Here is a 23,337-nt window from a genome sequence, read left to right as displayed (position 1 = left end):
GATTTTATTATTAGGAAAATTAAATGAAATCTCTTCTTTCTCTTCACAGAGTTGTACTGTCGCACTGTAAATTTCATATGTATGATAATACTACTCCTCAAATAAAAATAATAATAATAAAAAAGAGTGTTGAAGAACTCCTCGTTCTGAACCTCTTTCTGTAGCCGTTTTCGGTGATGCAGCTCTGTATAAGGTGGTGTGGTTTAACCCAGCAGTCAGCTAAGCACCACACGGCCGATGATGCCACCGATGTCTTTCAGGTGTTCCGGAGCTTCACCCTGTTCCAGTGCAGTCTGGATCAGTCCATGGGAAATGGTAGGACTGTGTTTCCACCCTGGAGCAATTGATTCCAGGGGTATTGGACACCCCTGCAAGTGAAAGCAAACTGCGGCCTGTGCTCTGCTGCCAAAGGGATTGAGAAAAACGCATTAGCGTTTCAATTGTGGCACATTTTGGCTGCCTTTGACTCCAGCTCATAGCGAAGTTCTAGCATGTCCATCACAGCAGCACAAAGCGGCGGCGTGACTTCATTCAGGCCACGATAGTCTACTGTTAATCTCCACTCTCCATTAGGCTTTTGCGCTGGCCATATGGGACTGTTAACGGGCGAGCAAGTCTTGCTAAACACTCCTTGGGTCTCCAATTGACAAATCAACTTATGGATGGGAATTGGGGAGCCTCAGTTGGTGCAAGATTGCTGCTGGTGCACCGTTGTGGTAGCAGTTGGCACCCGTTGTTCTTCAACCCTCAGCAACCCCACAACAGAAGGGTCCTCTGGGAGATTGGGCAAAATAGATAGCTGTTTAATTCCCTCCATCTCCAAGGCAGCTCTACCAAAAGCCCACCAGTACCCTTTTGGGTCCTTTGAAATACTCTCTTTTGAGGTAGTCTATGCCATGGATGCACGGAGCCTCTGGGCCAGTCACGATGGGGTGCTTTTACCACTCATTCCCAGTTAGGCTCACTTTAGCCTCCAACACAGTTAGTTGTTGGGATCCCCCTGTCACTCCAAAAATACAGATGGCTTCTGCCCCCTTCTAGCTTGATGGCATGGGGGTACGCTGTGCACCGGAGTCCACTAGAGCCTTATACTCCTGTGGGTCTGATGTGCCAGGCCATCAAATCCTCATGGTCCAATAAACCCAATTGTGCCCATCCTTCACGTGGCTGGAGGCAGGGCCCTTCTAGTCCTGGTCATAGTATTTGTTACTCACTTCTTGTACATACAAATCAGAAGTCCCTTCATTAAAACTGGAGGAGCAGCCCTTCTACTCTGTCTGGGGAACTGCCCACTGGTAACTGGAGCAGCAATTTTCCCAGAAGAACCCCTTTTGTAAATTTTTTTCCTTGCAATTCATGTACCCGTGCTTCTAGGGTCAAGGTGGATTTTTCATTCCACTTTCTTATGTCCTCTCCATGCTAATGCAGACAAAACCGCAGGGTGGCCCGTGGTGTGTACCCACTACATCCTCTCTCTTGAGCAGAGGAACATTTACTCCTAATAGCTGAGATACTGTTCCATACAGGTGGGGAGTAGAACATACGCTCTTTGAATTGCTGGAACTCCCAGGAGAGTTTCTCCACAACCGAGATGCAGGCCTGCAGGGAGAAAGAGAGACTTTCTTCATATTGACAGAGTTGACCAGCCAGTTCATCCACTGTTTGTCCCTCTTCATCTTTCTAGGTCGTTACTGCAATGAGCTGGCATACGACAATGACGCTCTCTGTACAAACTTCTGCCACATGGGTCATGGACACTTGACTTCATCTGGAGCTTTGGATAACTGCTTGTTGTCCAGGTCATCAGAAATCATCTCCAGCATGGTTAATTGTCTCAGGTACTGGATACCTTTCTCCGTGGTGGTTCACTTGCCTGGGTGACATATAACATCTTCCTTAAAAGGATACCTCTCCTTTATACCTGAAAGGAGTCGCCTCCAGAGGCTGAGGGCTTGTGCCCCTTTTCCAAACACTTTATCAATGCCCCCTTCCTTAGAAAGGGATCGCAGCTGCTTGGCTTCCCTACCTTCTAATTCCAGGTTATCCCAGCATCGGAGCAACCAGGTGAGTGTGCTTACCTGGGAGATGGCTGAAAACTTTTTGTGTATCTCACAGCTCACTCAGGGATAGGGATCGGGTGGTTACCACCTTGTTTACGAGTTCTGCCTCTTCCTCCTCTTCGTAAAGGCCTTCCTTCAGAGTAGCCTGCCTCATCCACCTCTTCCTCCTTCCCCTTCTTTAGTAAGAGCTTCTTCCCTTACTAAACGAGCTGAATTGCACCCAGTATTTCTTCTTGTGTACGGGGACGACTGATACGGGCACGGGTTGGTTCTTTGATTCAGCTGCAGTGCCCGTCACGGGGGTTGGAGTAACCGCAGTGCCTGTCATTTTGTCGTCAGATCCAGACCTTCTCTTCCCCTTGAGGGTACTGAATAGTGTCGCACAGGGCTCGGTAGGCACGGGCCAGGCCCCAGGATGTTGCAGTGATTTGTGTCTCTCTGGAATTGCCAGGGTGACAGCATATTTTTTCCAAACTTTTTACTAGTTTTCCAGGGTTCTGCGCTTGTTCAGGGGTGAAGTTCCAAAACATTGGAGGTGACCACTGTCCTAGGTACTTGCCCATGCTATCCCACTCACCCTGCCACTCATAATTATCCAGCCTCGGGGCAGTCCTTTGGGCCGTATTCTTAAATAGTTGTTCAACCTTAAACAAGACCTGAAACACATTCAGGAGACGTAGCAATACGAACATGCTGGTTTGAACATCTCAAGAATATTCCAAATTCTCAATAGCTATTGTAACTAGCTTGGAGGAGAAGGGAAGGTGAATGAGTGGGGGAAAGTGTTCCCCCTTGTCTACCCCATAAATTGGCTCTCTGAAGAGAAAAGGTAAAGTGTAATTATTAATAGTTTCCGAGAGATGGTTCCCAAAGTATGGGGATGAAGGCAATGCTGAGTACAAATACCAGATTAGTCTCACAACCAGTAATTTTATCATATCATAAGCCAGTGTTACACAATACAGCAAAATCGAAACCTTAATCCAGCCCCCAGAGAGGATAAACAGCACAACAGGGAACACGTACAGCAAGTAAGGTGTTACACAACACAACTCTGAGAACAAACAAACAACTCCGAGAGCAAATAAATCAACATTGTGACCAGCAATTATTAAACGAATATAATGAATGCTTATAACAAATTTGTTTTAACACGGTCTGGTCGGACCTGTTGTTATCTCAACCTTTTGTGCCCCATGTTGGGTGCCAAAAAGGACTGTTGTGGTTTAATCCGGCAGGCAGCTAAATGCTACACAGGCATTTACTCACTCCCCCCGCAGTGGGATGGGGAGAGAATCAGAAAAAAGTTAAAACTTGTGAGTTGAGATAAAGACAGTTTAATAGGACAGAAAAGGAAGGGAAAATTACAATTATGATAAAAGAATATACAAACCAAGTGATGCACAATGCAATTGCTCACCACCCACTGAACAACACCAGCTCGTCCCCGAGCAGAGGGCTGCCACCCCCTGGCTAACCCCCCTCATTTTTATTGTTCAGAATTACATCATATGGTATGGAATATCCCTCTGGCCAATTTGGGTCACCTGTCCTGGCTGTGTCCCCTCCCAATTTCTTGGGCACCCCCAGAATTCTCACTGGCAGGGCAGTATGAGAAGCTGAAAAGTCCTTGACATAGTGTAAGCACTGCTCAGCAACAGCTAAAACGTCAGTGTGTTATCAACATTCTTCTCATCCTATATCCAAAACACAGAACTATACCAGCTATGAGGAAGAAAATTAATTATCCCAGCCAGAACCAGGACAATAAGGTTATAGCTACGGTTTTGTCCTCTTAAGCACCTGGTCTCTCTGTGCATGGTTTAAATAATCTGCACCAGAGATGACCCTTTCATGTTATTAGAGATTTGGTTTTGTAGGTATTTGGTGGCCAAATCTGTGCAGATCACAGTGACACCATCGTTGCGTGGTGCTGCATCTGACCTAATAAACCACTGCAGATTTACACCCACGTGCAGCCTCCTACGTAGCACAAACCAGCCTGTGCAACGTGCCCAGCTTGCTGCCCAGCCTGCATCCTCAAAGGTCAGATCTAGCAATCCTGAAGACTAGGTTTGTTTTTTGGACCATAGTTTGACCATCCCTCACATGAGACAAAAGCAATGAATTCACTGTACTACATATATACAGATAAAAACAAAGAGCCCATCGAGACATATATATTTCCATGCAGATAAATATTTTTAAAGTACTTTGTGAAGATAGCCAGGGATGTCATAGGATTAATGATACTTCCTGTGCAGAAGGATTGAAGAAAGCATGGGAGAAATTTAATGAGATCCTTAAGTACCCACCATCCCAAACAGGAATATTAGGTGCAATTCATTTCTGTCTGAGAACAAGATCCCAGCAGCACAGTGGTGACTGAGAAGATAAAAAGAGTTACCAGTGCAAATAACTTCCCAATCAATATCAGAATAAAAATTGTTGTTAAGTTTGTCTGCTCAGTGAAGAACCACTTTAACACATCAGGGAATAAAGCACTTTAATAAGACTGAAATAAATAAAATGTTAGCCTAAACAAACTAGTCTCTCATCTTAAAGGAATGCACTCTAAAGAAATTTAAGATATGGTTATATGTTTAGTGGAACTATGAGGTCTGATTGCTTCTAGCTCAGCCATGTGGATTCTCCAGTGTCTATTGAGAAGATTGATCTCACAGTATATCGAGGTTGTTAACTCTCACTGAGTTCAATAATCCATTTTCATTAATATTTTTGGTATTTGTTGCCTTCATGAGCTGTACTTTTCTGCTGAATGTGGTTGAAATTGCAGAGCACATCAAAATATCATTAGCATGGACTGACAGACAACATAGCTGTGTGTATATATATATATATATACACACACACACTGTCTTTAGAAAGAAGGTGGAAAAATATTTCCTTGCAGATATACTTGGCTCCATCTCCCTACCTGGGGGGTGAAGACACTAAGTTGAGGAAAGGTTTAAGGAAACCAGCCTCTTTTAAATGGAAAATTGTTAGCCCTTAGCAGTTTTCTGTTAACTGGGAACAAATAAGGCAGGAAGCTCCCAGGGCTGTAGAGAATGGAGACAGAAAGGCTGAAGAAGTTTTTCAGCAGAAAATGGAAAACAACCTGATGTGCAAAGTGAGGAGGAGAGCACAGTTTCAAAATCATTTCTGGGGAGTCTCTCATCTCTCAGAGATTGAACTGAGCTTGCGTCGTGCTAGGTCTAGACCTGTGGGAGGTAAGAACTAGTATATTTGCCTGCAATTCTTTCTGCCTACTTGTGGAAAATTGAAATGGGTATTTCTTTAAATACCGAAGCGCTTCAGATAGAGGGAATGATCTCGGGAGCTGCCCAGAGGGAGAGACCAAAGAGAGCAGTAGGTTGCTGCAAACTGGTGCAATGCTGGTGGCTGCTTCAAAAACATTCAGGAAAGAGACAGCCCTGAGGTTTCATGATAGAAGGGGGTCCAAAGCAGAGGTTTATGTTTGGGATCTCTGCCTGTAACTCTCTGTCTATTTCTGAGTTCATTTTAAACATTTTGGTCCATTCAGGAGCCTATAGAGCAACGCTTCAATTTTAGGAGCAGGGACAATTGTTGCAAACCTGATTTCATCCACAGCACAGGCCAAAAACCATATCCTAGCGAATTAGGCATATAGAACAGCTGGTGTTTGTAACATCATGGGAAACAGAAATTGAAATATTCCAATTCTATGGTCCTGATGATACCAATTCTGGAAAGGTGTGCTGTCACTCCTGAGAATATGGAGGAATGTTATCTGCATACAGAATTATTTCAGTATTATAATTGTAATAATTTCTGAAATTTTCTTCTTAGGGGTTAAGAACATTTCATTCAACGGGAAAATGGATATGCTTGAGCTTTAATGACTAACTGTCTCTGTGCATTCGATAGGGAATATTACGCTGACTGATGGGCTCTGCACCCCATGCCCATCAGATGGGGACTTCACCAAAAGCTGAAGAGCTCTCTACAGTAAAACAAGTGCCTGTAACAAAATTCTGGAGCAACAGGACTGGGCCTTAAACAATTAATGTTAAAACAATTGTCCTTGTTTTTCTCAATAAAGCTGCAGTAGTAAACATACGGACTAGGTGATGCTTTTGTGGTGCTTTCAAAGGATCTGAGAAGCCTTTTCTGCAATTCCTTTAATTCGTGTGTCACCAAGTGGAAGTAACCACTGGTTCTTGTGATGGGCAAAGATTATAATGCTATGTTAAATGGCAAGTCTAGCAAAATTTCTTTCATAGTTTTATTGCATTAAATGCAAAGTGAGCTCACTTGGGGGGGGGGGGCACTATATGTCCTTTTGAAACAATAAATAAAATGAACAACCTTACTTTTCTGTTCTTTTTCATATTATTAGCTGATACTGCCATATCAAGGGGTAGAAACAAGTCAAAACCTGAAGGAAAGAGGAAGTTATGTCTGTCTCCTGCATTTATGAGCTCTTGCATCATGGGCACAAATAATGTTGTTGATAAAACTGAACTGAAAATATAGCTTGTTCCACTGAACACCTGCAATAGCTAATATTGGGAGCTAAGAAAAGAAGTTTGCTTACAAAGTCACTAGGATATTGAGTTCACTATTTACTCTCTTGGAAGGTGAAGCTGTGTCCAATTTTATTTTGTGTGCCAGGAACAGCTCCACGTGTAGGTGTGAACTGGAGTATTTCAGAAATATTTTAACCACAAACAGAGACAGCTGGTTGTCACAAAACTATTTCAATATATAAAAGAAAGAAGAATGTTTTATTGGAGGTCAGTGTGTCTGCATTTATTCTAGACCTAGATATGACCTATTGGACAGAAGGAGGCAATCACTGTCTACTTTTCTTCAATCTGCTTTAGAAATATAGAAAGCAATGCACACATAAAATGAAAAATTAAAAACTACAAGTGCATATTACTAGATGCTCAGGAAATGACAGTTCAAGAAAGTCCACACATTATTAGTCGGCCTGGGCTGACAGGAATATGAAAGCAAGCCATACAAGGATGAAAATTTATAGAGAGACGTAGAAATATATATCTATAAACAAATGGAAGGAGAAAAGAGTTATAGCAGTTAATGTAATTCAGAAGCTAGAAGATGGTAAGGGAAACAAAATACATGTGGAAACATTTGATTAGAAGAAATATAGGTTAGGTATGAGCCATTCTTCTAACATATACTGGAAACCAAAATAAATTTAAGCAGCATTGATGGACCCTTTATGAATGAAAATGGTAGAATTGACTGTAAAAAATAAAGAAAAATGGGAATATTTGGAAAATAACTAAATAATGTAGATAGCAGTTCAGGATGACAAAGGACTCCCCATTCTACTCCAGCTGTGTGCTGTAATACAAGGTTAACGCTGTTGTGGTTTAACCCCAGTAGGCAGCTAAGCACCGCACAGCCACTTGCTCAGCCTCCCAGCCGGTGGCAGAACCAAATTCTTCTCAGAGGTGCACAGTGAAAAGACAAGAAGCAACACGCATGCGGTACAGCAGGTAATATTCCTATTGGGTATAAGGATAAAAAGTTGGAGTAAAGCACTAGAAGTTTCCCAGGGATGCTGTCCAACCTCCATTCTTGAATGGAAAACCTGATGTAGCTTGGAAATCGGACCTCCTTTGTGTAGGATTTTGGACCAGAGGCTTCAAGAGGTCCCATCCAAACTGAATTATTCTAATACTGTATAATATGCTTGCCGCCTTCTTACTCTGCCCTGCTTGTCCACCCCTCTCCAAACCTGAAGACAGATTACTCTCGGAGGTGGAGTGCTGGCCTGAACTAGCGCAGATGTCTTTAGGTGTAGCCAATTTGAATTGATAAATGTTGGTTTAAAAATTGAGAGTTGCTCAGAAATGTAAATGAGTATGATAATAGTATTTGATCTAGAATGGTTCTTAAATGCTTTGTTAGACTTTGGGAAAAAAAATCCCCATTCTTTGAAGGAAAAATTTAATAAATAAGAGTTAGATTCAATCCCAGATATATTTCTGGTTGTGTTCTCTTGTGCAAGCTGTTTCTTCCATGCCTTGGTTTGCCTCTGGTAAAGTGTTCACCAGTTCTTGTGCAAAACCTATTCTTTTGTGAGGATGAATTTATAAAAGCATGTGAGATAATGGTAAGAGAGTGCTTATATATACACACGAGAAATCACAGTAAGCAACACGTGATCACTGTCAGACACACTAGATATCATCCTCTGTCACAGTCTTTCTCTTAAAGCATAGATATAATTACTTTTCTCTCCTCCCTACTGTGCTTTGAAATCTACAGATGCCTGGAAATATGCGGATATTTCAGGGCTAGATAGCATTTGTACTTGAAAAGGAGCCAGTTTAAGAATAACTTATAGGACTATAGCTCAACTGCTACTGTTTTAATGAAAAAAGAGCCAGAGAAACAATGAAGACAGCATTTGATTAATGTATGAACTTCAGTCCAGAACTGTCAGAGCTTCATATGTTGTCATCATAATGAAAATATAATGGATATGATCTGGAATACCATCCATCTTACAGTTGTTGCATACGGAATTTGAAGCAAAGTTTTCTGTGGATTTTTTATTATTATTTATTTATTTTTAATTTTGTTCTTATTTGATGTTCAGAATTAATTTCCTTAGCTAGAATTCAATGGAAGGGAAGGTGCAGAAAAAGTCTTTGAGACCAGGAATTAGGATTAATCCCTGAGAAAAAAACAGCAGATTGAAAATGTTAGGAAGCAAAGTTATCTTTGATCAATCAAGAAAGCTCAGAAGAGGAGATAGGTCCAGGAAGGGTGAGGTGATCTTTGAAAGAAAGAGGCAGGAAGATACACTTCTTTTAAAGACTTACTGATAAGAAATAATCAGGTGCACAAATTATTCTGTAAACACTGGAGCTAATGAAACCTGCTGTCCTATGGGTTTAAGAGTGACTCATTTTGGTCTCAGAGAAAAAGTGAGCCCTAGGACAAGCTTTTAGCAAACGTGAACGTCGAGTGTGTGTGAATCCATCTTTATCTTTCCTTCTCTTTACCTATGTTTATATACAAATAATAAGTACTTCTATTCAAAATAATAATCTAACCATATTTAGAAATCCTTATATGAGTTCTCTGATGTCTCAGAAGGCATGTGCTCACACTAAGATTTTTCCCTCTGTGAGGCAGTTCTCAGTTCTTTTAGCCACATATTTTTTACAACTTTTTAATGACAATATTTAAGTTATTCTGAGTGTCTTCCAAATTTTATTATTTTGTTTTTAGATTGACTAATAATTAAACAATTATTGGGAGACACATGTAGATACTTACGATAGTCCAAGTTCTTTCCAAAAGATAAATGAAAGAAAAAAAGGTAAAGATATTTCTAATACTATAACGCTTTTATTCTTGCCAACGACACTGCTAGCATTTGTACCTGTGTCTTATTATCACACATCCAGCTTCAAATCCTGCTTCTTTATTTGTTGTTATGAGATCACAAGTTCTCATAGAGACTAGTATCCATCGCCATTGGTTTATTGATATTCAATTGTATTCATTCTCTGATTCTATGCTATGGTCCCTTACACTTTTTTAATTTCAGAGAAGAGTCTATGCATTATGAGGCTTTTTTTCTTTAACTGATAGAGCAACAGATGAATATATTTTATTTCTTGATAAATTATATGCTGTTCAGGATGTACACTAGGTTAAACTTCTGGTAAAGAAAATAAACCTTCCTGAATAACACTCTTGTTTGACTAATATGACAGAAATCTCATGTGAGGAATAAATTAATTCCACCTATTACCCAGTTATTGGCTTTGCATCTCAGATAAAGGGAATGGGAGGACACCTAATTTTGCAGGTCATTTGAGGAGCTCATCGACAGCCAGCTCAAGCTTCATGTTCTTGTATTTACTGTCTCTGTAAGAAGTTAATTCCTGCTAAGGGAGATGAAAATACTGGTAAGGGGTAGAGGCATTCAATCCCTCGGTTGTGATTTATTGACTCTCAGGTGTCAGTGGTGACTTCCTGCAGCTGAGATGCAAACATCTCACAGATGCGATAATTTCACAGGCATTTCTTCAGTCCTTTAAAGTCTAAAATAGACCACCGGAGTGTTCAGGAAGGTGAACATTTTATTCCGTGATGGCATTCACTGGAGCACACACTTGGTGAGTTATCACGTACAGCTGATGGGTATTGTCTGGCTGTGGAGTGGTAATTTTACAAACAGTTCGGCCTCATGACCATGTTCATAGAATATAAAATCATAGAATAGTTTGGGTCGGAAGGGACATTTAAAGGTCATCTAGTCCAACCCCCCTGCAATGAACACCTTCAACTAGGTCAGGTTGCTCAGAGCCCCGTCCAACCTGACCTGGAATGTTTCCAGGGATGGGGCATCGACCACCTCTCAAGGCAACATAACGTATTTGCTCTGCTCTTCTTTGCCACAGAGATATCTACATGGGCTTGGCAATATAATGCTTTTTTTGCTGGACGTTTTCACTCTTATTCCTAGATCAAGTGCTATCTCTTTGAATTCCTACTAAGTTACTTCCTCTCAGGCATCTTTATTTTCAGCAATGGGGAAGATGCCATTTGTCATTGTTTGTGACAGGCATGATATTGATATCACAAAGCCTGAGGGGAATAAAAGAATAAACACTTGATAAAAGTATGATTTAAGATTAATAGTTACCTGGTGAAGATTCATGATAAAACATCCCATAAAGACGTTACTTGCCCACAGTGCAGAACTGCTTTAAGAGTCATGACTGAGTGAAATAGAGCAGATGGTGGAAGTGTCATCTCGGAGGATGCTTATCTCATTTCCAGCCTTACCTCTGCTCCAGACAGCTGGTGAAAAGTTGGAAACTCTACTGATGCGTTCTTTGGGTGAGATGAACACAAGTCTTTTGTGAGCAGTAGCTAGTCTTCTCATGGTACTATAGGTCCAATTCATATTCCTATGACTATATATAGGTATAAGAAATATTCATATGTATATATATGACTGTCTTCTGGGATAAACACATTTTTTACTGACTTTCTGGGCTTATGTCTGTAAACAGAAACACCAAGATATCACAAATATCTGACTGTTTCTGCTGTCAGTTGTGGTTCTCGGTGGCAGCTGCATCAGATATTTCTGCTGGAAAAAATCAAACCTTAGTACTCTAGGCAAAGGAAAATGTCTTTAGCAATCAAGAAGTGATTGCACTCAGATGATTGTTTCTGCTAGCAAATGGCAGTGATTAACACTATGCCAGTGCTTCTCAAAATTTTGGAAGTACAAACCTCTTTCGGTTCATCTGTGTCTGTGCAGCATTCTTCTCAGCAGCAGCTTGGTTTCTTCAAGACTCAGGAAGAGAAACAATTATAAGTGATTTCTGCAAGTATTGACACTCATTCCCTCCCACAAGGAACTGAGCTGCTGCCAGAAAGTAAAAGTGGCATAAAATTTTGCAGATAATAATCACAGCCTACACTTGCCCCGTTCTTACATCTGGTCCTTGGAGAAACTGAGGACTTGTTGACTACTGTATCTGATGCTTTGGACTCCCTTTGGACTCTTTAGTCCTGACCTAAGATGTTGGATGAAGAGGGAGAGGCAGTGCTGCTGCCATATTTTCATCTTGATCTGAAAAACGCCAAGCCTGGACTGTTGTTGGTTTTATTTCTGAAAAAAATGGTTGAGCTGAATTTCGACAAGAGGACCTAGAGCACCATAAAAATTCTGAACCCAATTGTCTCTTTCCTCTGATGACACTCTGAAAAAACCTTTACAGATCAATTATGAACTAAGCAAGAAGCTGACAAAGGGTTTCACTGCCTTTAAATTGTTCAGCTATCTTTGAATTGCAGTAACAGATGTTTCTCGAGCTGGCATGTCAAGCTTTTCTCCTACTTGTTTCCCTGCACTGAGTCTGTCTGGTCTCCTTGGGCCAGGTTCTCATTAGATTTAGACTCCAATGTTCTAAAGGAAAGATGTGATCACATTTTAGCACGCGCCAAGCCACATCAATGCATTTGAAGTTAAGGAAGAGCTTATGTGGTAACAGTTCATCAAGCACTTAGATCCACTGACATCCATAAGGTTAAGGAAGCGCTTAATCAGTGTTTTAAAACAGAGTGGATATGAGCAAAATATCCCTTCTAGTTCTCGAAAAAAGAAACTTCCCATAACTCTAATATACACTGAGCTGTAGAGGTTTGACCATTTATTTCTAATATGTCTTAAGACAGCTTGGTTCTGATTTTGTTTCTGCTCCAAGAACACCACAAGCTGGATACAGTCATCGTTTCCATAAACACCAACTTGAAAAAAAGTGATGGTGCTATCACCTTCTTTAATTTGGCTATTATCACAGAGAATTATGTGCAAATGATACATTTATATGCAGTTCACAAATGGCTCTGCTAATTCCAGCCACTCAATGTGTCCTACATATGCCCCGTATGGTGTCTGTGGGCGAAGCAGATAAACAGTGGAGCTTCTGCAAATATAGCATTAGGATCAGCATTTTGCTAAAAAATTGCTTTTTCAAGGGGTATGAATTAGCCTGTTTATTCCAGCACAGTGGCAAAAGAACTGAAGATTTCACTTTATTTGGAAGGGATCATAAATACTCTTTTACATCTAATTTAAATGCTACTGGCAAACACATATTTTTAAATAAAATTATTTTTTACGAGACATGAAGATGCTGTATGGTTAGATACCAGTCAAAGAAATTATATCTTTTAAAAATATTCTTATAAAATGATATTTAAAACACTGAAATTAATAATACTGAGATTTTAATCATACTCTTAATAGCATTAAAAATAAAATAATTTTGTTAGTCTCCATACTAAAAAAGTTTCAACAAAATGACTTCCTGAAAGAGATTTTATTTATTTATCTTTTAACCACTGAAGCAGTGAATGGGCATTCAAGACATCTTAGTTCAGTCCCATCTTAGATTTTCTGTATTGTTATGTATAAATGACTTGGTCTCTCCTAACCTCAGTTTTATTATCTGTAAAATGGGGGTGAAGTTATTTCTTTTATCCAGTCCCTGTTCTTGACAACTTTTACTGGAAGTACTGCAGTCAGGCTCTAGCAAATGGGAATTTTTTTTGAATAGGAAAAGCCTGTTTATGACAAAAATTGAATCACTTACCTCATTGGATTTTGGCATTACAAATGCCAAGCAAATGTTATGATTGTGGCAAAATGAAGAATAAAATTAATTTATTTTTTTTTCAATTGTGAAGCATAGAAATAAGTGATGCTTGTCTCTTCTCCGTGTACTCGTTCTTGAATGTAGAATTCATTTAGGTCCCAGAGGACTGGAAGTATTTTCCCTGTTTTACTATAAAACCAGTATGTCATATTGTACAGTTAATTCAAGAATGCTATAAGCCATTGCGTAGTCACAGCATGTCTCACTTTTTTACTTCTCTGTTTAGACTATAAGCACATTAGGAAAAAAGTATTTATGTTTGCTAAATGTTTTCTTTACATGGTGACACATGCTAACATCCAAGTTTTTTGGTTACCTTATCTTCTTAAAAATTATTACACATTAAATGTACCCATAAGAAACTTGCCTAAACTGTTTTTCTTATGCTCCAGCTGTCTCAGAAGCATAGGATATTCTTGCTTGATTGTGGAATTACCAAAACTCAACATCCCTCTATTGTAACTCACGGATTGCGGACAAGAAACATAGATATCATTTATATATATACGTATAATGGATATAGTACTCAGAAATGTGTTATGGAGATACTCATATTTCTATGATACAGAGCTTTCTTGTATGCATTACAATCCTTTAATTGTATATAGACGGATTCCCTAAATTGCCACAAATACACATACCTAAATATTTGCAATTCAGTTACGAACTGAAGTCTGATGGAACTGTGCAGTGAAACTATGACAGCTTGGCTGTAAAAGCAGCGCTTTCACAACGTAACTTAACTTTGCTTTCCCAGAACAACCTGTAACGGAGTTCCTAACAGTCAAATTTCTGTAGCTTATAGTCTCTCTTCTGGGCTTGCCAATAAAGACAGCAATAAGGAGAACTACTGCAATTTTGAATAAGACACCAAATTCTAGGTTTTCTACCTGGTTCCTCATTCTTGTTTCAGAATTGTCCAGGTATCTTTAAGTTCTGTTTTACTGAAGGTCTTCTGCTGATGTTTGTGATGCCTTAATGCATCTCAGACAGCATGAGGTACTTGTATGTGGTCTGCTTTGGGAGGAGATTAATTTAGGTGTTGTACATATTTGGTAGGAACAAATTCAACCTCAAAACATATAATATAAAGATACACCAAGGCCACACCTACCTTAACGTTTCCAATTCAACTTGGAGGTTTTCTTTCAAGAGGTTATGGCACATGAGCTGCTCCTATAGGTTGTGTTCTGCATCTTATAAGACAGACAATTGTGAGCAAGACCAACTAAGAAGAACTTCAGCAGGTAACACTGCTTGCTTCTGCCGATAAACTACAACGTATAGAGTTGCTTATAGAGCCCAATGTTCCTAATAGATCATACTAGTTGTTTCCTGCTTGGCTGTTTTCTGATTAAGGGGGGGGGCCCTCACCCTTTTTAACTTGAGATAATTCTTCATTAGATCATATCAATTCCTCGTTAGAGAGTGTCAGGGCTCTTATCCAGGTGCTACTGGGAAGCACATATATAAGTGCTAAGCAGAACCACAGTTCTTAGGATTGGTTAGCAGAGACTTTGGCAGTCAGTACTGTGGTGGGCCTTAAATCACTTATTAAGACAGTGTGGGATTGAGGGAGTCTACACAGATGTGGTCTCTGGCACTGGATGGAAGAATTGTTTCAGCCTCCTCCTCCTGGAAAGCTCTTCCCTGGCTTCAGGAGAAGCTCTGGATGGAGTTTGCAGGGCCCCAAGTCTCACACTGCAGGGAGTAAGTGCCTGGTGCCTTGATCTGGTGTCGGAGGTGGTGGTGGCGGCTTCATGTATGAGAGATGCACCCCAGCTTAGATGTTGAGTTGCCAGGTGAATGAGCTCTAGGAGGAGATGGGCAGACTGTGTAATTTAGCCCTGCTTTCAGTAGTTTGGATCAGAAAACCTACAGAGGTCTCTTCCAATATATATTGTTCTTTATTATCCTATATGTTGTGCTTCTTGGTCTTCCTAGTGAACCTTTCCAAGGAAGTCTTTCCTTCTGGAGTCTGATTTAATTACAAGCAACAGGTGGGAAATCAGAAACAAAATGGTGGACTAATACATTTTCAGTGTGGGAATTGTTGCATGGTAGGAAAGCTCTAAGGACACTGAGGAGAGGCATAGGTTAAGAGACAGGGAACGTTTGACACTTTTATCTTCTGCAAAGTTATTATGCTCCTGGCCAGCTACAAACTACAGGCTGAAATATTTGCAAGATATGTGGTCAATGTTTGGATATTCATTTACACATATCCTAAGCACCCACTGGGACAGATACTCTTAAATTGAAGGTAGGCAGGTATTTATTTATATTTATTTGAGATGTATTTTTTCTATTTTTTTCCTTAAAATTTAAGACATTTATTTTACTTAGGTGCTTATCTGCACACAAACAAATATGCACACACAGAGTTATATAGCACTGAAAGCTGTCTTTTAAGCTGAATTTTGAAGCCATTGAGCTGATCCTCACAGCTTGGTCCTTAAGGACCAGTGCCTCATACAAATTCACCGGCTGTAATTCGAAGAAACACAAAGGTTAAAGAGGAAAGACTATCTTTGCTGTTACAGAGAGAGGAAAATGCCTCTCACTCATTTCACTGACTAAAAGGCATTTGTTCCCTAATGCTATTTTCATATCTGGTAAAACATATATTTATCAGAGTTTAAACCAACAAAACTACAAGAAATCAGCAGGAATCCTATTTAACCTCATTTACTGGTACTCTCAACAGAGGTATTAGGCATATTGAGTGCTAATGAATTATTTAAGATAGTGCTAGATATTAAATGCTTTGAATTGTAGGCAAACAGCCAAATAAATGTCTTTCAGAATTTTTATCTTCTAATAGGAGCCCCAGGACATTTTACCTAATAAATGAGTGTGTCCTCACAGCTCAACTGTTTATACAACAGAATCCATCTCTGAAGTTAAAAACAGGCAACCCAGGAAAGAAATGGGCATCCTGTAGCAAGGAAACAGTGCTGGAAGATATCTGGAGACATAGATCTGCCCAAAACTGCTATATATTTTTGTCAGTGATTGAACCCCTCTGCTCCTGGAGATAAGAGTAGTGACAAAATGGAGGTTTGCATGAGCTGAAGATAGCAAGGTTTTAACAATCCAGCAAGGACAAAAGAAACATGAGCTAGAACTATTACCTGTAATCCACAACTGTGCTGGTTTTGAGCCCTAGGTAGCTAGCTCCAGTTCAACAAGATCCCCATTTAGCTGAAATGTGTATTCTAGATTTGGCTCTACTGAAGCCGTGGGGCTGAAACTACTCTATAGGTACTGGCAGACATCGGAGATTTATAGTTGGTCATAAGTATTGCTGTCTAACCTCAGAAATAATATGGCTCAAACCCTATCTGGAAGACCATATCCAATAAGTAGGGAAGATTAAATCACCTCCATCTGTATAGTTTTGCAAGAATAAATGGTCTCTTCAGTTCTTATTTCTGCCCTCAAAAACTTTGCACAGTCCTGAAGAAAACAGATCAGAAATAGACTCAAGTGCCAGTAAAAATAAGTGAAGAGAAGATGAGATCAGCTTAGACAAAAAAAACCCCAACCTCTAGCAGAAGCCAAACTTACAAAGGGAAGTCATGAAACAATGGAAAACACTTTGAAGGGTTAAGCTTTGTCTTGTATATAACCACCACTGGTTATTTCAGCTTGTTGTTTAAGAGGTATCCTGATTCTTTAACATACCTTTCTAAAGAAAAGTGATTTAGCAGTTCTTCTTTGCCCTTACAATTTTTATTCCGGTGTTTGAATGCTTAGTATTGGCATAACCTCACAAGGCAAAAGAATCTTCACATCAGAGGCAAATCAAAGAAAGAGTTATTTTGATTTAAGCTGTTTGATTGGTTTGTGCAACAATTCAGTTTACTGATGACTTCAGGGTTTGGGGATTATGTTACGAGTACCTGAAGGATATAAATACCAATCTAGAAAAGAAGTTAATGGGATAGAAAGAAAGTAAAACCATAACTAATGAATGGTTCTGATTATTAGATGCATTGTGATAGAAATAATGAGAAAAAGACAAATATGTCCCAATGCGGATGTCCATTAGGGAAGGGATTACTTTCCTTTGGGTTTGACAGGAAGGTCCAGAAGTCATTATTAGGTCTATTAAATCCAAAATAGTTTAAGTTTCCAAGAGTGTACTGTAGCAGAGTGTTCTTAGCAGAGTTTGGATCCTGGGGTTCAGTTCTACTTCTGAAGAACTCACAATAAAAGTTTCCATTGATTTGAGAAAACCATGATTGGTCAGAGATCCCAACCCCCCCCCCCCCCCCGTATTTGATGTCGCTTAGAAATTTTGATTGTTTTTCAGTCAGTTAGAAGCATACTGTGAGAATGAATGCTTGTGCATGTAGTGCTTGTTCTCCCAGTTGTGCTTGCGCTGGAGTCTCACAGAAGCAATAGCTGTCAGACAGGCACTTATGTTAAGTACCATGTTGACATTAAAGAAATTGGGAAAAGTGCCCTAAAGAGTATTCCACTCCCAGCACTCCTCCCAGCAGAAGGTAACATTTACTCCTCAGCCTGGGATAAATTACCATATTAATTATTCAAAATACTTAATGCCATCAAAGAGGAATGAATTTACCAGATGCAATCAAGAGCCAGACACAAGAAATCAATGGAGTTTAAAGGCCTCAGTTCTCCCTGAATAATTAACTGGGGGTTCTCATGAAGTGCAGGTAGTGGAGAGTGTATGAATTGCCTGAGGAGGGAAGAGAGAGGTCAGCCCAAATTGCAGCTCCAACTAAGAGTGAATTCTCCCTTCTTCAAAAGCCCATACCTGTGATAATGTCAACACTTAAGGGAATATTTTAAGAGTGTGATGGACTGACAAAGAGCTCTGAGAATAGGATGCAACTATGCAAGTCAACGGTGCTCTGAACCAGTGGAGTAAACGTACCATGCTCTGGTAATTGCACGACGACACCAGTAGAGGTAAGACTTTTTTTGGAGGCTGCTGCCACCACACAACTCTGTTGGCCAAGGAATGTACCTCTTAGTACCTGGACAAATATGTGACAATGGAAATCCAGCTTAATTCTTAAGATCTATATTACAGTCAACAGTGATCCACAGGACAGAGTTCAGCCTGTTATTCCTCTTTCTCTGGCTACCACTCCCATACTTGTTATGGTATAGAAATCCAGTGTTTCTTCATGTCCTTTTTCTTGACATTTCCTAGTTTCGACCTGACAGCATGTGGCAGTTTCCATTTGCTGGCTTAGAGGTAGGAAGGTGGGTAGCTCAGAGTCTGCTTGCATACAAAAGCTATGCTGGTTTAACTCTGTCATGGCTTATTCCCACAGAAGCAATGTGGTGAAACAAGTTTTAGAAATACAAAATAAAATTTGCAATACGAATCGATATAAAGCATATCTAGACCAGAATATGTTTTGCTTTCAGTAGGCTGGGGATAGATGACTCTGCAGCTGGGTGGTTAATGCATTTTGCTTAATAAAGCCTTCTCTTTGACTTCGGCTTGCCTTGACAGTTAATGTAGTTAATACTGGGTAGACACTAGAAACAGTTCAGGAGTAGAGAGTGAAATTCGGGTTCCGGCCTTTCCTAGCTCAGTGCTCTCCCAGCAAAATGTCCGTCAGACCGCCGTGGCTGCTCTCATCGCAAGACCTGTAAATTGTATTTTTTGATGACTTGCACTGGTTGTCTGTGCCCAGGTGCTGGCAGCGAGGGCTGCAGGGTGGCCTCTCTGAGGAGAAGCTGGGGTTGCCCCATGCCAGACACAGCTGATTCCAGTCTTTATCTCGACCCTTTCTATTTCCCCCTCTCAACCTGTCCAGGAGGGAGAATGAGTGAACAGCTAGGTGCGTGGCTGGCAACTGGCCATGGCTGAGGTGGGTTAAACCTGCCCTTCCACTCCAGCAGCTCCTCCTCTGGCCTCTGCTGTTCACAGGATCCTTTCTCCTACTCTTTTCTCTCACTCCTCATACTAGGATGCAGTGATTTTGCTCTTTCTTAAAATGCGTTTTCCTAGAGATGCCCCCAGCTTGGCTGATGGGCTCAGCAGTGTCCTGCAGTGGGTCTGTTGGAGCCAGCTGGGATCAACTGGAACCATCTGTGTCCGGCACGGAGCAGCCCATGGCCTCTTCCCACAGAGAGGACATTGATACCACATAAAGCCACCCACCACACGACTTCACTTTGGCAGTGAGCTCTCCCGTGGACCACATCACCTGAGGACTGTGGGAGGATGAGCAATGCCTCCAGACCCGTCTGGCTGAGCAAGTTTTGGGGAAGTGCTCTGACCATTGAGTTGGGCAAAGGATGAGCAATGCCTGTCACATGAGCACTTAATCCAAGCCCTAAATCAGGAACTTTTGTCCAGACAGACAGAATTCCTTCATTCCCCAGCCTAACAACATCAGAGCAAAGCAGGAGCGTCATATAAGAAAGAGGACATTCCCAAGGAAATGAATGGTGCTAAGCTGGTGGGATGGTGGAAGTAAACGCACACTCCTTCCATCTTCCAGTTCCTTTTCATACTGATTTTAAGGCTCAGAAGCATATTGTGTGGTGGGCACCTTCAACTTTTTCTATAAACAAGGAATGACATCCCCTTCTCTCAGGAGACAAGATGCAATCTCAGAAAATGAGTGCTCCCTCTTGGTTGACTCCCATCTGATGCTCACTTATTGCTTGTCACCGAGTCCTATTTAATTCCTTCCCTTTCTGCTTTTTTTCGGTTTTCTGCATCCAGTCCTCTTTCACTCTTGCTTGTCTGCTCACTGCTGAAAATGACAAAAAATCATTTTGCCATGAGCTGAGGAAAAGGGGAAAAATTAAGCAAGAAAAACAAAAGTCTGTGAGACAGTAAAGCATGAATGCCATGCTCTCAGCCTGACTTGCTGTGAAATGTTACAGCTGTTCAAAACTGCAACAGGAATATATTCCTTTGGGATCAGCTACTAGAGCACAGTGTCTCCAAAACATTTTAAAACCAGAAAACATCCAGAGATCAGAACCAGAGCGAAACATCAGACTGAAAACTGGTCTTTCTTTCCTATAAATGAGTGAATATGAAATGAAAAAAGCCGAACCCAGGAAGGTGAATATGACCAGATGAGCTGGAATTGTGTGACAGTATTGGAGATAAATCAGCTATGGGATTTTCTATATTCACAACTGCTAGTGGGGTTCAGGAGAGCTTTACTTGGGCTCTGAGACCTATTTGATAGTGGGTAGTTTTGTTAAAATCAAATTAATTCTTTTGCTGTGCTCATTGCATGTACTGTTCACACTGCACCTGTGTGATATATTGTATGTTTGGGGATATTTCATCCCTTCCAGTCTTGCAGTGTGTTCTGGGAAAGGACGTGAAGGTCTAGGTGCTCCAGGCCCTGTGCAATGGCAAGAAAGAAAGAGAAAATCCTTTCCCTTCCCAGATGAGCTAAGGCATTTATGGCAGAGCTGAAAATAGTCAACACTTTTTGCATGAACAACGATTGACTTTCCATTTTTCTTAGGGAGAGAATCAATTTTATGTGAAAATGCATTGGGTTCTCCTCAGACAAAATACAGTTTCTAAGAACAATTTTGAATCAATCCGAAATGTTCTCTTTTGTCAAATGATTACAGGGGGGGAAAAATAAAGATGGTTTTATGATCGACTTTTGTGATTGGTTTTCGCAAGAGTCTCTGATGGAGTGAAAGGGATGTGGGCCGTGATTTATTAGCACAATAGTATCACAAAATCTGAATTGGAGGTTGCTGTGCTGAGTGCCACAGGAAAACGCTAAAAAGACCAGTCGGAAGCATATCATTCTCTCTTTCTAAACACCATTCTCTATACAATGGTGGACTTAATCCAAGTCCTGCTAAGAAACAAAATAAGATGGAAATGATTATATGGACATTATTTTTCATAATACATAGTCATTTGTATAGTTTTACAGAACCTCTTTTGCTGGGTCAGGAAGAATGAGCATTCATTATTAATAATAGTAAAAGAATGTAGAACAATAATATCTTAAATTATTTTAATAATCATAATTCACCAAAGACTAATAAACACAAAGATATGTCCTCTGGCTCAGGCAGTCCATGAGCTGCAAATTGCTGAAGTTTGGGAGGGGCTTTTAGGAAATATAATGGCATACTTTCCACATTTGATGATTATTTGCTCTGACCCGATCTGGCCGGTTTTATGTTCTGTACACTTTTAAATCTCATTACTAGTTGTATCTTATCAAGCCTAGCTTACAGATTGTCTGACAGCTGGCTTCACTGGTTTTATTTTATCATTATAACACCTCAAATTTCTGGCCGTGACCTAGGATTTTACAGTTCTATTTGCTGTACCAATTATGAATACTAAAAGGAACAATATCCCAAGTAATGTACTATCCTGGGAAGATCTTTCCAAAATATAAGGCCTCAGGTACCATTTTCCTTCCCTGTAACTGAAGGCAAAGGTAGACACAGGTAGTACTTGGAGGGTCATATCATGATTCAAGACTGGAGTTTTGAGCATCAAGTCTCTCAGATAATAAAAGCATCTATATTCTGCTGCTGATGCTTGATAATGAATTCACTCCTCAGTGAAAATCATTCTTCAGGGAGGTGATTAGACAAATCACATCCCATTTTCCTATCAGCTCAGCCCTGAAGAGACTTTCTTTTCCATCAAGCCAATCCATGAATTTAATTAATTCCAGCGCAAACGCAGGCAAAAGAGAAATTTGCATGTTCCTGCCTGGTGATGGGCTCATACCTCTTACATGGTCCACGAGGACGATAGCATCACTAAGCAAATTTAATACTCTTGAAATGTGTCACTCTTTGCAAGGAGCTCTAACGGTTTTTCAGGCAACGTATCATAACCAAAAAAACCCACATTTTCTCTCTGTGTATCTTGCTATTCAATTTCTAGTATAGGAATAGAAAGTGTCAGTAAGAGAAGATTTCCACAACTAATTCTGCTGTTCCATTCCTGGATGAATAACCTAATAATTGTAAGTAATATAATGACCCTAAGGGAGGCCCAGCCAAGAGCTTATGGAGACACGAGGCACTGCAGAAAGAACAGCAAAGACACAGTGTAGCTTTGTGAGAAGATTCATAAAATGCAACTATTAGAGAAAAAGTATTGTGAGACCATTCTGGCAGTCTGACTCCTTCTAACTTGAGTATAGAGTGAGTAAAATGTGAAAGGCCCAAAGATAAAATGAACTCATTTACCAAAAGACATCACGGGGGAAACGGAGACCTTCTGTGAGCGCACCATTAGCAAGAACAAGAATAAAGGAAGTGCTCAGTCTGTTTAAATCACTCTGTGGCATGACAAAATTGTCAGGAGATAATGTCAGAAAAGTTAAGAGTGTTGCCTTTTTATGTGTTATCAGTCTTCTTAAAAAAAGCCAACTGTAAGCAGTGACTGGTCCAATAAGTATCAATACAATATACCAAACTCTCAGATTCTAATAGGAAAAGAACAATAAAGACTAGTCAAGTAAGTTAAACTTTTTTCAAATCAATTGGATGTGTTAAACTTCATCCTACCTAATTTGTTGCATTGGCTGATGTTATCTCAGATCTTCAAGACCTTGTGGAATAAAAGGAGACTGGACAAGAAAAAAGCACAAAGCCTGTCTTTATAAAGGAAAAAAAAAAAAAACCCCAACGGTTCAGTCCCTAGCAAAAATCCAAGAGAACAACATTGATCAGACAATGTCACAGGATGACAAGGAGATGGATTTGTCAAGAACAAACCAATGTAGTTTCCTTGTATGACAAGATAAGAAACGTTGTGGAGCATTGTGAAGGGGGCAAAAGCCTTCAATACTTGTCTTCAGTGGAGCTTCGTAACTGTATGACATGACAATCCCATCAGGAAGATAGAAAATGTGAGCCAAACAAAATTACTCGAAGGGAAGGCAAACCTGACTAAAACTTCTGTCCAGAGTACATGACAAAGTTGCACTGATAAGGGGATGGTTGCATCAAATAAGTTTCTTGAGACATCTGTCCTGGGTAGAGCTCAGTGCTGCCGTTAATGTCGTGGGTGGTGGAACTGAGATCAGGTTCATTAATTA

Source organism: Accipiter gentilis, chromosome 2 (assembly GCF_929443795.1).
Source record: "Accipiter gentilis chromosome 2, bAccGen1.1, whole genome shotgun sequence".
NCBI lineage: Eukaryota > Metazoa > Chordata > Aves > Accipitriformes > Accipitridae > Astur > Astur gentilis.
The sequence above is the reverse complement of the archived record's forward strand: the minus strand, read 5'-3'. Positions refer to the sequence as shown.